A 12652-nucleotide genomic window follows, 5' to 3' on the forward strand; every position below is an offset into this window, starting at 1 on the left:
GCATCCTTGAGGAAGGAAATATCTGAGGCACTAGTACAAGGACAGAAAACACCGGCAGAGCATATGCAACACCTCACCGGTACAATTCAAAGAACAAAGGTAGCAATAAAAGACAGTAAGAAGTTTTTGGAAAGCATAAATTTGGTTTTGGTGGATCTTTTTCAAATTGTAACCACCTAGTTACAAGGTTGAGACAGAAAACTACAACTCTATTGACACTTTGACAAAGTAGTAGGTAGTATGAGAAAATAATCAGCAAAAGACTTATCTGCTCAGGGGGAGATCACATATTTTTGGTACACAATTTTTGGATTACAAGTTTTGGATACACTTTTTGAATTTTCTCATGAGTGTTGCCATCAATGCCAAAGGGGGAGATTGTTGGCATATGCACACTCCAATGAGACATTGTAGGTGATTGAAGGTTTTGTCATTGATGGCAACCATACAATCCTATGACACCGGCAAGGCAATCCACTGGCACCAACAAAGTTAGATTCTACACCGGCACACAGACCACCGACACCGACAATGAAAGGAAGCATACCGACAGAGAAGCCGACATGAATTTTGTTGTTAATATATTTTGTTTATTATTGTAAAATAATTGTAAGCCGACTTGGCGAGTTGTAAAATGACTCTTATATAAGAGAAATCATTGTAGAACATTTTATGAGAGATAGAGGAATGTAATTAGGCGAAAATAAGGCAGAACTATTATGCGAAATATAGGTTAAGGGTTTATGTAAGAAGCAGAGCAAAAACCGGTACTGGATCTGGCCTTATAGATGCTATTTTGAAGCAATACAAGACACTAGATTTATATAATCCATTTTGTAAGTCAGTGAGACTTCCCATTTTGTATTTGAGCAGTGAGCTCTAGGCACTTGGCCTTCTTGCATGTGCAAGCCCCTCTTGTAGCAGCAATATTCTCTTATTGGCCAGTAAGCGAATATTGTGGGTCACAAATCCCACCGAGGTTTTTCCCACACCGGTTTCCTCGTTAAAATATTGTGTTATGGTGTGTTTTTCATGTGGTTGCTTTTGTCTCTGTTTATTGCATTACTTTCTATTTACTGGTACACAGTATTAATATGCTCCACATGTTTTAAGTTAAGAAAATCTTATAACCGGTTAGATACTGATTCACCCCCCCTCTCAGTATCTGTGGGAATCCTAACAATTGGTATCAGAGCTTGGTCACAGGTTCGAATCACGCAAGCCGCGATGAGTGATGCTGGGAGAGGGATTGTTGGCAGTGGACTAGCATCCCTCGCGGGGATTCGCGACATGGTTTAACAACCTCTTGTGGATTTTATAAGTCTAGTGGTTGTATCGAGCATTGACATGTCCATCTTTTGGTGCAACGACAACCCTAGCTTGTAACAGGTTGAGGCTCCTATCACCAAACTTGTTTGGTCGAAGTAGTGTGGCAGTCTTAAGAGTTTTCTGTAGTGCTCCATGAGACCACATCTTTTTGAGGCGGTCTGTCAAATGGTTCACAAATTTTCTCAGTTTGCATACATGTCTATGAGGGAAGTTGCAACTGTAATCTGTATGCTTTGATGTTTGTGTATGCCCTGTTTCAAAGCCCAATTTGGCACAAACAAAGGTGATGAAGCCAAAAGTTGTTTAATTTGGGTTTACACTTAGCAATTGCATTTGCATGAAAATTTCTAAAGCCTTTTCAACAAACGCATTTTGTGCGTATCCTACAAACAACGTAGTCCATGATAATACACCTATTTGAGGCATTTTGTTAAACGGGTCACTTGCCTTCTCTATACTCCCACATTCTTCCCTTTTGAAAAGAAGTAATTGAGAATACATATCTGCATCAATTTTTTGAAAAAAAAAGTTGAATTTTGAGGTTTCAAATTTTGAGTTTGAGAAATCTAGATGTGGGTATTACTAGGATTTGTTTCTCAATTTTTTTTTGGCTTTGTTTTAGTGAATCATAGTGATGTAGAAATCAAGATTTATGGGTTGTTCCTTTTGGGAGTAGCTTAAAATGCATTAGAGACTTTGGTTTTGTGGAATTGGTGTGGGTTATGGGGCAAATGTGGAACGGGAAATAATTAATTTATTTATATTTTAATATTTTAAAATTGTGAAAATGTTGATTAATCTTTTCGTTGAGAGGCGATCTGTAATAGGATCAATCTTGTCTATAAACAAAAAATCAATCCAAAACAAATTTGACATTCATTTTCCTGGCAAGATAGCTGGCATGATGGTGGCAAAGTAATGGTTTGTTCAGTTGAAATGCCTCTCTTAATGCACCCTGCAGTCACAATCTACATTACCTACCAACTGCAGGAAAATATTATCACCCAACCACCCAAGATGGAAAATCGCAACATGAGTGTCATAAATGAAGTATTCCGTCGACAGAATAGTGGATCTAAAATAAGTAAGAAAATCAAGAGTAGCCATAATGGTAAATGCAACATTTTTTATTAATTTTGAAAGCCAAGAAATTGGAGCTTCCTCTTATAGCAGTAAAGAAACAATAGAATAAATGAAAAATACAAGGTGACTAATGCATGCGAAGGTATGTAAGGCATAATCTATCAAAACCGTTATAGAAGAGTGCAATTAATATGTCAGAAGAGTGCCAAGGGGGTATTGCATCTTGAAAAGATTACAACACTTCTTTTTAGGTTTTTTCCATTAAAGACTCAAAGAGAGACGTTGCAGAAGAAGATGATGTCTTGGCACACTATTTTCATTTGGGGGAGGCATTTGGAGCAGGCATGAAGAAAAAGATGTCTAATAGAAAGATTTGGAAGCTATATTTCAACATATTACAATCTGTTTCGCTACAAAGGAGTAACTAATTGCTATGATTGCATGAAAACGTAACAGTTGCAGAGTTATTTTGCTATTTAGGGTTTGGAATTTTCCTCAAATGACAGGTAAAACATGCACTTTAAAGTATTTTAAAGTTGTGAAATCAAGAATCACCATATTTGGTTTACTTTTGCATGCCGACTGATTTATGTGTTTAACCAGTTGCATTGGTATTGTGTAGGTTGCTTTAAAAGTTTACCATTCCCATAAAAACATTGACATTTGACAGTCGAAGTTCTACATTTAGATTTTCATTAGCTCGATTAAGAAGTTTAATCCTTTATGTTTGTCGGTTTCAAGTTTGTCTTCCATTACAGGTTGGTCTTCTTTAATGTAAAATCCTCTTCAGATTAAATTCTATTTCTTTGATGTTGAAAAGCTGTTCAAATTGGTGTATATGCATTATACTAGCTTGAGAAAGTATCTATATATGCAGAAGTTTAAGATTTGTTTTTGATTCCGTCCTTTATATTCATTAATTAGCCGACTGATGCCAAATTGCTTCCTTAGGTCCGATATGGTAGATGTCAAATTGGAAGCAAAATGGCTAATTAAAACAAGCATTATTCTTAATATAAAGGAAGGGGAGTTTAGGATTTAACACCTTGTTTATTTTTGCATGTGACTGATTTATGTGTTTAACCAGTTACATTGGTATATAATACACTACTTTTTCTTTTTATTATTGAAATTGCTTTACAAGTTTTCCAGTTGTTTTAATTACCTCATTGGTATTTATTACACTATTGTTTTTTTCAAATATGAATTAAGCTGTTTATTCTAGAAAGCTTTTTGTGTAATTTTTTTGGTACACAGTTACTAAGTTAATGACCTTAAATCTTTTCGTTTCAGGATCATTTTCATAGTTTGTTGATGTCAAAAAACCAGTTTATTAGCATTATTTTGGTTTCCACATTTAATAATAATTTGTGATGGGTTTACACCATTACAACGAAGTGTTATTACTATAGTTACTTTGTATTTGACTTTCAATACTTTTTATTTTTACAAACTTTTTATACATTTTAAAAATATTTATCAATTTTGTTTGACTATATGATATAAGAGAAATAATACTTTTTTTGATAGGATTAGTGTGAGGTATTATGTGAGGTTTCCATCAATATTGTTATATGCACATACATTTTCTTCTATCAATTTGATTATTTATAATGCATGTGTTGATTTGTTCTTATCTTCTTGCAACATACCTATAATAATACATCTATAGTGATTCTATTAATTGTTGCAATTGTTTTCATGCATAGTTCTCACTTGGCAAATAGAAGGTATGGTGATTTATTTATTCATCATTTATGAATTCTGGGATGCTATGTGAGATTTCTATTCGAAAATGCTATATTTAAATGCATTTTCTTCTATCAATATGTTTGGTTATTTTGATCTTCTTGCATAAGGCCTCTAATAACATATTATAGTGAATCTTTTGATTGATGCAAGTATTTTCTTGCATAGCTCTCATTTGTCACATAGAAGGTAAAATGATTTATTCATTTTTATGAATGTTAAATATTTTGAAATTTGATATCTCTCGACGATTTTTACATATATTTTTTAAAATATAGATATACTAGTTACAATGTTAGGAAAAATAGATATCATCATTATATAACAACATTTATAAAATTTACTATCAAACTGCTCAATTTCAGCTATCATTATGTAACAACATTTATAAAATTTACTACCAAACAACTCAATTTCAACTATACTAATCATCATAATTTCATAATTGTACTTAATATGAATTGATTTAAGGCAACGTAAACCTTACAAATATAATCTTTGTTGATTCAATACTATAATCGTGATAAGTTCACTATCGAACAATTAATCTTATTGAATTTGATTGTTTATTTAACTAACTGGAGTGTTTGTGAATCCATGATATCTTTAGGCTGTGAGGATTAGCCAAGCCAGTGATAGAGATTAAGCATAATCTAGCATGATGCCAGAATGCATATTGCGATATCGCAGATAAAATGGTAGGCGCTCAAGGGGACCATGAATAAGATTTTCTCCATTGTACCTGGGACTGTGTTAGGGGAGCGCCACTGAGGTGTTGGTTTCACACAGAGGCGACATCTAATGGACAGCTGTATTACAGTTTCCGGGATGAAGCAGTCTTTTGGGAGAGTGAATTTCCAAAGTACAGCATGAGGTGTAGATTTCTTTTCCTTGTATTGTATATTTTTTAACGCAATAGAATAGAAATTCAAGCTTTTGCCTTATTGTAAATTTGTTAAAGCTTTGGAACCCTGCAGTTGGGGCATTAGGGTGTTAGGTTTCGACTACTTAGAACCCATGCAAAATTCTTTGGAACACTGGAAAGCCCAAACAATCGAAATGTTGGTAAATTTTTCCAAAGAAACCAGTAATTACACGCTTTGGGGCATTCCATTGTATAGAAAATTGCCTGATACTTAGGTTTCGGTCTTCTATTAATGCCTAAGTTACCTCGAGGAGAAAGGTTGGTATAGCAGGGTACCAGAACTTGGTATTGGAGTTTCATATAGGCGACACGAGTGTCTTGAAGCTTGGCACCACTATGGAGTACTCTAAAACCAAAAGGTCTAAGGCAATAGTTTGAAGTTTTCCTTTTTCACATGTGTGGAATGCATAATTAAGTCCGTTGTTCCTAGCCAATTGAGTTAAAATGTAAGTTGTTTAAAGCCACTTAAACTATAAATATTCCAAGAAACCAAACTGGTCGTGTTGTTAGGTAAAACATATTCTCAATAGGATTTCAAAAAAGTTGGTAAGTATGGGAGACACAAGATGCAGTATGTAATGTCCCCTCTTGGGACTTTACTCTATTTTGCCCTAAATCCCCCAAATAACGTATGGACTTAAGAATGTAAATTGCCAACTTTCTATCTTGATCGAGAGCCTGGGACCAGGTTGGTTATTATTATGAAAGATGAAGTAACATATAATTTCATAACATTATAGGAGAAACTCACTTCCCTTCTTTAAGGCTTTTCCCAATAACCCATCCTTATTATGGAGCCCCTTGGGGGATTATACAAGGCATCTTGAGCCGTTCCATCATGCCCAGGAGCACGGAATGACACCTGCCATTCGGCCTCCCAGCCCCACTTGGGCTGTCTCTACCTGAATGGATCCCTAGCTATTTGCATCCCTCATATATACATACTCCCCTCCATAATGAGATGGTTTGTTGGTTAAGGTATTAAGGAATCTTCACTATAATTTATTTTGCATTCAGATCCGAATTCTTTCCTTATCACAGATCAGATGCTATCCTATTTCCATTTCATTGAGCCTCCCTGGTTCAATTCAGGTCTCCTTCACTCGGCAGATTCTATCTATCAAACCTGCTCAACAGTATATATTCATGTCTGTGGTAATAATATGTTGATGCCTTCTGTGGTATTGATATCTGTTGTGATGATATGTCTTGGTCTGAGTTCTATTATCCTTATTCGATTCAGTTGCTTGTTTTCAGATTAAATTCTTATTTCTTTACTGTTCCTCCTCTATGCCCCCTTCAAAGAATGATGGGCTGCATATAGATCTCCTTAATGTGGACAGAGGGTTATGTCCTTCCCATGGTCATCTCCCTTGCAAGGGCAGCGTCCTTTAGTTTAATGACTTTGCCTTTTGAATAATTGATTGTTATTGTATCACCTCTAACCATGGTAATTATCTGTTATTGTTATCGCCTTTAATCTTGGATTAGTAGCCTGTACTAATATGGGTATTGCATTATTCATTGCATCTCTATTTTGTATGTTGTTGTATCCCTCAAGTCTATGTATCGATGTCATTAATAATGCTAGCCGTTTGGGTCTTCGTTATGAAGACGTCTATTGCTTGAAGCATTAGTTCCTTAGAAAATCATGAAGTCAAATAAATGAGACGATTTTCTGATTAATGGTGTCTCTTGATTTTCTGTTATCTTCTTGCTAGAAGGTGGGTAAGAGGTTGTTGATAGGCAGGGCATGACAATACGCCCTTCCTAAGATTGCTTGTCCTCAAGCAATGATAAATTTAACCAAATCTTTTCATGGTGATGATCCCTCAACTAATCCTTATACCCTCCTTAGTTGCAATTTTGAACTAATTCGTAACAGAATCTAGCGTTGGCAAGGTTTGTAAGTTTCTCTCGTTCTTGTTTCGTATCACCTTGTAATTGGTTAGGTTGTCCCAATGTTTGCCCAATATTGTAAATATCTCTTAATGTTAAGGCAAGAACTTGTATATTAAGATTAGGGTTAGAGGCATGACACACATCTATGAAACTAAATGCAATGTTCTTTCCTAAACAAGTTCATACGACTCAAAATATTTAGGACCAATGTTTTATACACTGTATGGTGTATTGATATCTTATTGGTTATCATTAATCTTTGTATCGATTGATGAACTAACTGCGCTTGATAGAGTTCTCTTGTTGCTTTTGTTTGTCATGAATTTATCGAATTTGTTTGACATATTTCCTCTCACGTATTATGACAATTAGTAGGCAACTTACAACACTCATCAGGAGATCTTATACTGAAGATTTATAATTGTTAAGCAGACATGCTGGAAACACATCAGCTATGAACCAAACACGAAGCATACACATAAAAACATGAAGCATACACATGAATATACGCAGACATGAAGCATACATGCAAATGCACGTATTGTTAGATCCTTCTTATTGACTAGGATGCATTCATTGATTCATCTTTACCCTACAGAATGGCAGGATCGAAGCTTTGATACCATTTGTAATGCCCCCCTTGGGACTTTACTCTATTTTTCCCTAAAATCCCCAAACAAAGTATGGAGTATACTTAGGAATGTAAATTGCCAAGTTAATATCTTGATTGATGTCATATCCCCGCCTCAAAGAAGACCTTTATCACGAACAAGAAATGACAGAAGGTAAGTAGGCCGGCAAACAAGAATGAATCTAAGGAGGTGGATCAGCGATCAAGGGAGGTTAATCATTATAACAATAACATACAAATTTTAAAAGGTAACTAAGCCTTAACGAAGAGTTGCGATGAGAAACAAGAAGAGATAAATGATTAATTAATAATTAGAGAAGAGTTGTGTCCCCCCACAAGGATCGCCTCTCCCCAATGTGGCAATGGGATATAAAAGAAGAGGTTACAATGGAGAAAGAGGATCATCAGTGAATCTGTAAAAGCATATCAAATCAGTTCAGCAGATCAAATCGTTCAAAGCAAGTCAAATCCATTAAGCAGATCACACAGTAAAAGTGATTCCCATAAGATAGGGAGCAACAATCACAAAGGGAATTAGTCCAATTCATCACAACAGAATTCTAGTTGTTTTAGATTACTATTATCACATATATATTTTGTGGTATACTCGATATTTTTGCCAATCATTGTCTTATATATGTATACATGTTGTTTTTGCATAATAAATAATGTTTAAGTATATGTTCTTACAATAGAATATAAAATTTGCTTGATTGATTGAAACCCACCTTGTAGGAAGGGCATGGGGTGTAAGCAAAAGGGGTATGCAAAGGCTAAGTAAGTAGGCCATTTTAGAGTTGACCATAATGGCTCTTAGGACCAGAGGACACTTACATAGAGAGCCAAGTAACCCACTTCTGACCCCTGCCCAACTCTACAAGATGGCAAGTGTCTTTAGGCAGATGAGATCTTGATGGGGAAAGTAGGTACAAGCCGCCAAACAAGAAAGAGGGTTGTGGTAGACATCCACTCTTGGGCTTTATGTAGAAATGGCTTTGGGCGGACCCATCACGTCTCTTCCTCCAAACCCTAATGTGCTTGTGTAGTATTATTGATAATCTATGAATATAATGTGTATGCCTATCCCCAATGATTGAACATATATGTATGTATGTATGCATTATATATATATATATATTTTCATATGTTGTTGATGTCATGATTGTAGGATTCAAACCTAGGATCGCATTATTAAAGATAATATTTACTTAGTAAGATGTAACCTTAACCCTAATTTGTTGCAATTGTGATTCTAGGGCAAATTAGGAAGGGGACATTACAATTGGTATATGAGCACTGTTCTTGCTAGCCTAAGGGACAAAGAATAGTTAATGCAAACTAGCCAAAGGGCTCAAAGAGCTTTGGAAATGGAAATATATGTATACATGTTGTTTATGCATAATAAATAATTTTTAAGTATATGTTCTTACGATAGAATATAAAATGTGCTTGATTGATTGAAACTCACCTTGTAGGAAGGGCCTGGGTGTAAGCAAAAGGGGTATACAAAGGCTAAGTAAGTAGGCCATTCTAGAGTTGACCATAATGGCTCTTAGGACCAAAGGGCACTTACATAGAGAGCCAAGTAACCCACTTCCGACCCCTGCCCAACTCCACAAGATGGCAAGTGTCTTTAGATAGATGAGGCCTTGATGGGGAAAGTAGGTACAAGCCGCCAAGCAAGCAAGAGGGTTGTGGTAGACATCCACTCTTGGGCTTTGTGTAGAAATGGCTTCGGGTGGACCCATCACGTTTCTTCCTCCAAACCCTAATATGCTTGTGTAGTATTACTGATAATCTATGAATATGATGTGTATGCCTATCCCCAATGATTGAATAGATATATTCATATGTTGTTTATGTCATGATTGTAGGATTCAAATCTAGGATCGGATTATTAAATATAATATTTACCTGGTAATATGTAACCCTAACCTTAATTTGTTGCAATTGTGATTAGGTCAAATTCTAGGGCAAATAAGGGGACATTACAATTGGTATCTGAGCACTGTTCTTGCCAGCCTAAGGGACAAAGAATAGTTAATGCAAACAAGCCAAAGGGCTCAAAGAGATCTGGAAAGGGAAAGAAAGAAACTTACATCCACCATGAGTGACAAAATGAGGGCTTTCACGGAACAAACCAACCAAACTCTGATAGAGCAAAATGAAAAGATTGAAAGGACAACCCAACTTTTCCTTCAGGCTATCCAAAACATGAGTGACAACAACTCGAGACTCAACCAAAACAATAGGAGGGACACCCATTCTGATCATTCTAAAAATGATCACCCCACGAGAGTATCAACGCCAAGACCCACAAGACCTCCCTTCCTACCTAGGGAAGGGTCCATAATAGAAGAGGAAGTCAACAATCCACCCATTGAAAATGTGGAAGAACTTGTAGAAATGTACTCAAGTTTAAACCTTGAAGTTAGGAGGAATATATCCTTTAGGAAATATTGTGATGTCAAAACATGAGTCACACCAAAAAGGAAAAGAGGACAACCCGGTAAAGACCTAAAAGAAGGGTGAGTAAGATGAACCTTCCTAGCTTTGATAGCTTCGAAAAATTCACGATGTGTTCATGGGTCGAAAAATTGGATACTTATCTTTCTCTAAGCCCCACGATAGAGGAAAATGCCATAAAATTTGTTGTGCTCCACTTGACGGAAACTACCCATGATTGGTGGCATCATGGCCTTGTTACCCAAGGTCATCAGCATATAACCACTTATGACAAATCTACATAGAAACTCATCACAAGGCTCGAGAAAAGGTATTTGGAATGGTATTTTAAAGAATTAACTCAACTAAAGCAACAAGAAATAGTAGAAGTGTTCACCACCGAATTCCAAAAGTTGTTTGTCATGGTACCAAAGATTTTTCAAAGGAGACTCACATACTTATTCATGGAGGGATTGAAAGAATCAATCAAGAGCATAGTAAGTGCCTGTTGTGACGTATTCACACATCGCCCCATTGCAAATGGGGACCCCTACTTTTCGCTTTCTAGGATTAGTCCTCTTAGCTTAGTTCTAGTTAGTGTTGAGTCTTTTGCTATGAACCTTCGCATTGAAAAGGTATAGTGGGTCAAGAGGTGTTGATCAAGTTTGTCTCTTTAAGATGTACCAAGGTTCGACACTTCCTTTGCCCAGCCAAGATTTTATCACTTCCACTTCTCCCAACACTGCTCGTGGGTGCCCAGGCCTGATCACTCTCATTTCCATTCCTCACCTTCGCCATCACCATTCCACCCTTCCATCCTTTTTGTCTTTCTCTTCATTCCATAACCATCCATCTTGACGGCTTTCCACTTCCCCTTTCCTACCATCACCATTTCACCATACCCTTTCCACTTCCATATCCCTTACCTTCTATCTCTCTTTATCTTTTATCACCTTCACCTAACATACTCATCTACTACCCTTCACCTACATTTACTCCTACCACTACACCCCTTAACCTCCATCCCATCCTAAACCCCCCTTCACCTAACTTAAACCTACCCTTCCATCATTCATCCCTCCCATTTTCCTTTACCTTAACCTCCACTACCACTTCCATCTCCTTCCACATCACTTATCCCTCCATCTCCTTTCATCACCTACCCTTTTACCTCACCCTCACCCTCACCTTCACCTACCTTCACCTACACCCTCATCCTAGCCTACCCCTATCCTATCCCTATCCCAACCCCCTTACATCTCACACCCCTTACCCTTTTCACTACCCCTTATACCTCCCGTTCCACTTTACTCCCCATATCCTAACTCCTACCTCCCACCGCAGCACTTCTTATAACCCCGTATCCAATTTCAATTACCCCTTATGTCTCCCTTTCCCCAGCATCTTCTCCTTCCCTTCCTCACGTGGCATTTCCCTTACCACTCTTCCCTTCCCCCACAACACCTCACATTTCTTCATCAATCCCTGCCTCATAACATTTTGGGCTCCACACAGTCAAAATTGGATAATTAAATAAATTCTTTCAAGGACTCTCCTGCTGGGCCCCACATAATCTGAAATGGAGATTTGGAATGCTTGTTTTAAGACATAATATTTCCTTTGATTTCCTTTACCACGTTGCTTTGATTTGGCCCCACCAAAATTTTGAAATAAAAGAAAAGTTTTTAAAAGAATTCTTAAAAAAAAAAGTATCAACCTCATCAGTCTTTGCAAGGTGTGGTAACACAAAATAAGGAGGTGGCCCTTAATGAAGATGTGTCACTTTAGTGAAGATAGAAGAAAACAGACCCTTTAACATCCACCGGCTATATAAGAAGACACGCATCCTCATTCTAAGGCATCGATCAAAGCAATTTATACAATCTGCTCTGGATATAATGATTGATCATTTCATCGATCAAACATACGCTGACAAGAAGAATTGGAACAAATTTGAGTTTAAGGCAAGTTGCAGCAGACAGAGAGGCAGAGCTACAAATTTGAGGATCAAAATTCAGATCAGAACTGATTGTTATTTCGCAAATTTCTGATTGTTATTTCCCAGATTTGAATTAATGACGCATTAAGGGCGTGAAGAATTGTTCTGTTTGCATGTTTCTTGATTCATTAAATGTCTTTCAGGTTTTGATAGGAGGATCGGAAGCTGATAAATAGATGGTTTCATACTACACTCAGGCAAATTGAATTCAAGGACTCGCACATCAATATCCGCATTTGAAAGGAGACAATATCAAAATTCAATCACATGAAGATGGATCAGACCATTACTATGCACTTACTGAGCTGAATGCAGGATATTCAACACCTTAAACAGAATTGGAGTTTGATACAAAGGCAAAGGGGCAGATTTCAAAGGAATTCGAGATCATTTTCCAAGGTTCTGATTTGATGTTTGATATGACGATAGAAGAAAAGAGAAAGATGAGCACCCAAGGAAGCATGGAGGACAAGTCACGTCAACATCAATCTGGAAGATAATTATTCAGAAATAACTTCCTCCACCATTCAAGAGATCTGATCACACTTACATTGAGAAGCAGGTTGAAAGGAAGTGCTCCCTGACTGGA

At 36.8% G+C, this 12652-nt stretch overlaps 1 long non-coding RNA gene and 1 pseudogene across 2 annotated transcripts in view; one reads left to right on the plus strand and one right to left on the minus strand.

Annotated features, from left to right (window-relative positions):
- LOC131867884 (violaxanthin de-epoxidase, chloroplastic-like) overlaps positions 1 to 12652 on the minus strand; it is a 121356-nt pseudogene that overhangs the window by 24076 nt on the left and 84628 nt on the right.
- Positions 4705 to 12652, plus strand: part of LOC131873668 (uncharacterized) — a 44430-nt gene continuing 36482 nt past the window's right edge. For both annotated transcript variants that reach the window (XR_009371594.1, XR_009371595.1), the window contains exon 1: positions 4705 to 5035. This is a non-coding gene — a long non-coding RNA (uncharacterized LOC131873668). The remainder of the gene's footprint in view (positions 5036 to 12652) is intronic.

This window comes from Cryptomeria japonica, chromosome 2, assembly GCF_030272615.1.
Source record: "Cryptomeria japonica chromosome 2, Sugi_1.0, whole genome shotgun sequence".
Lineage (NCBI taxonomy): Eukaryota > Viridiplantae > Streptophyta > Pinopsida > Cupressales > Cupressaceae > Cryptomeria > Cryptomeria japonica.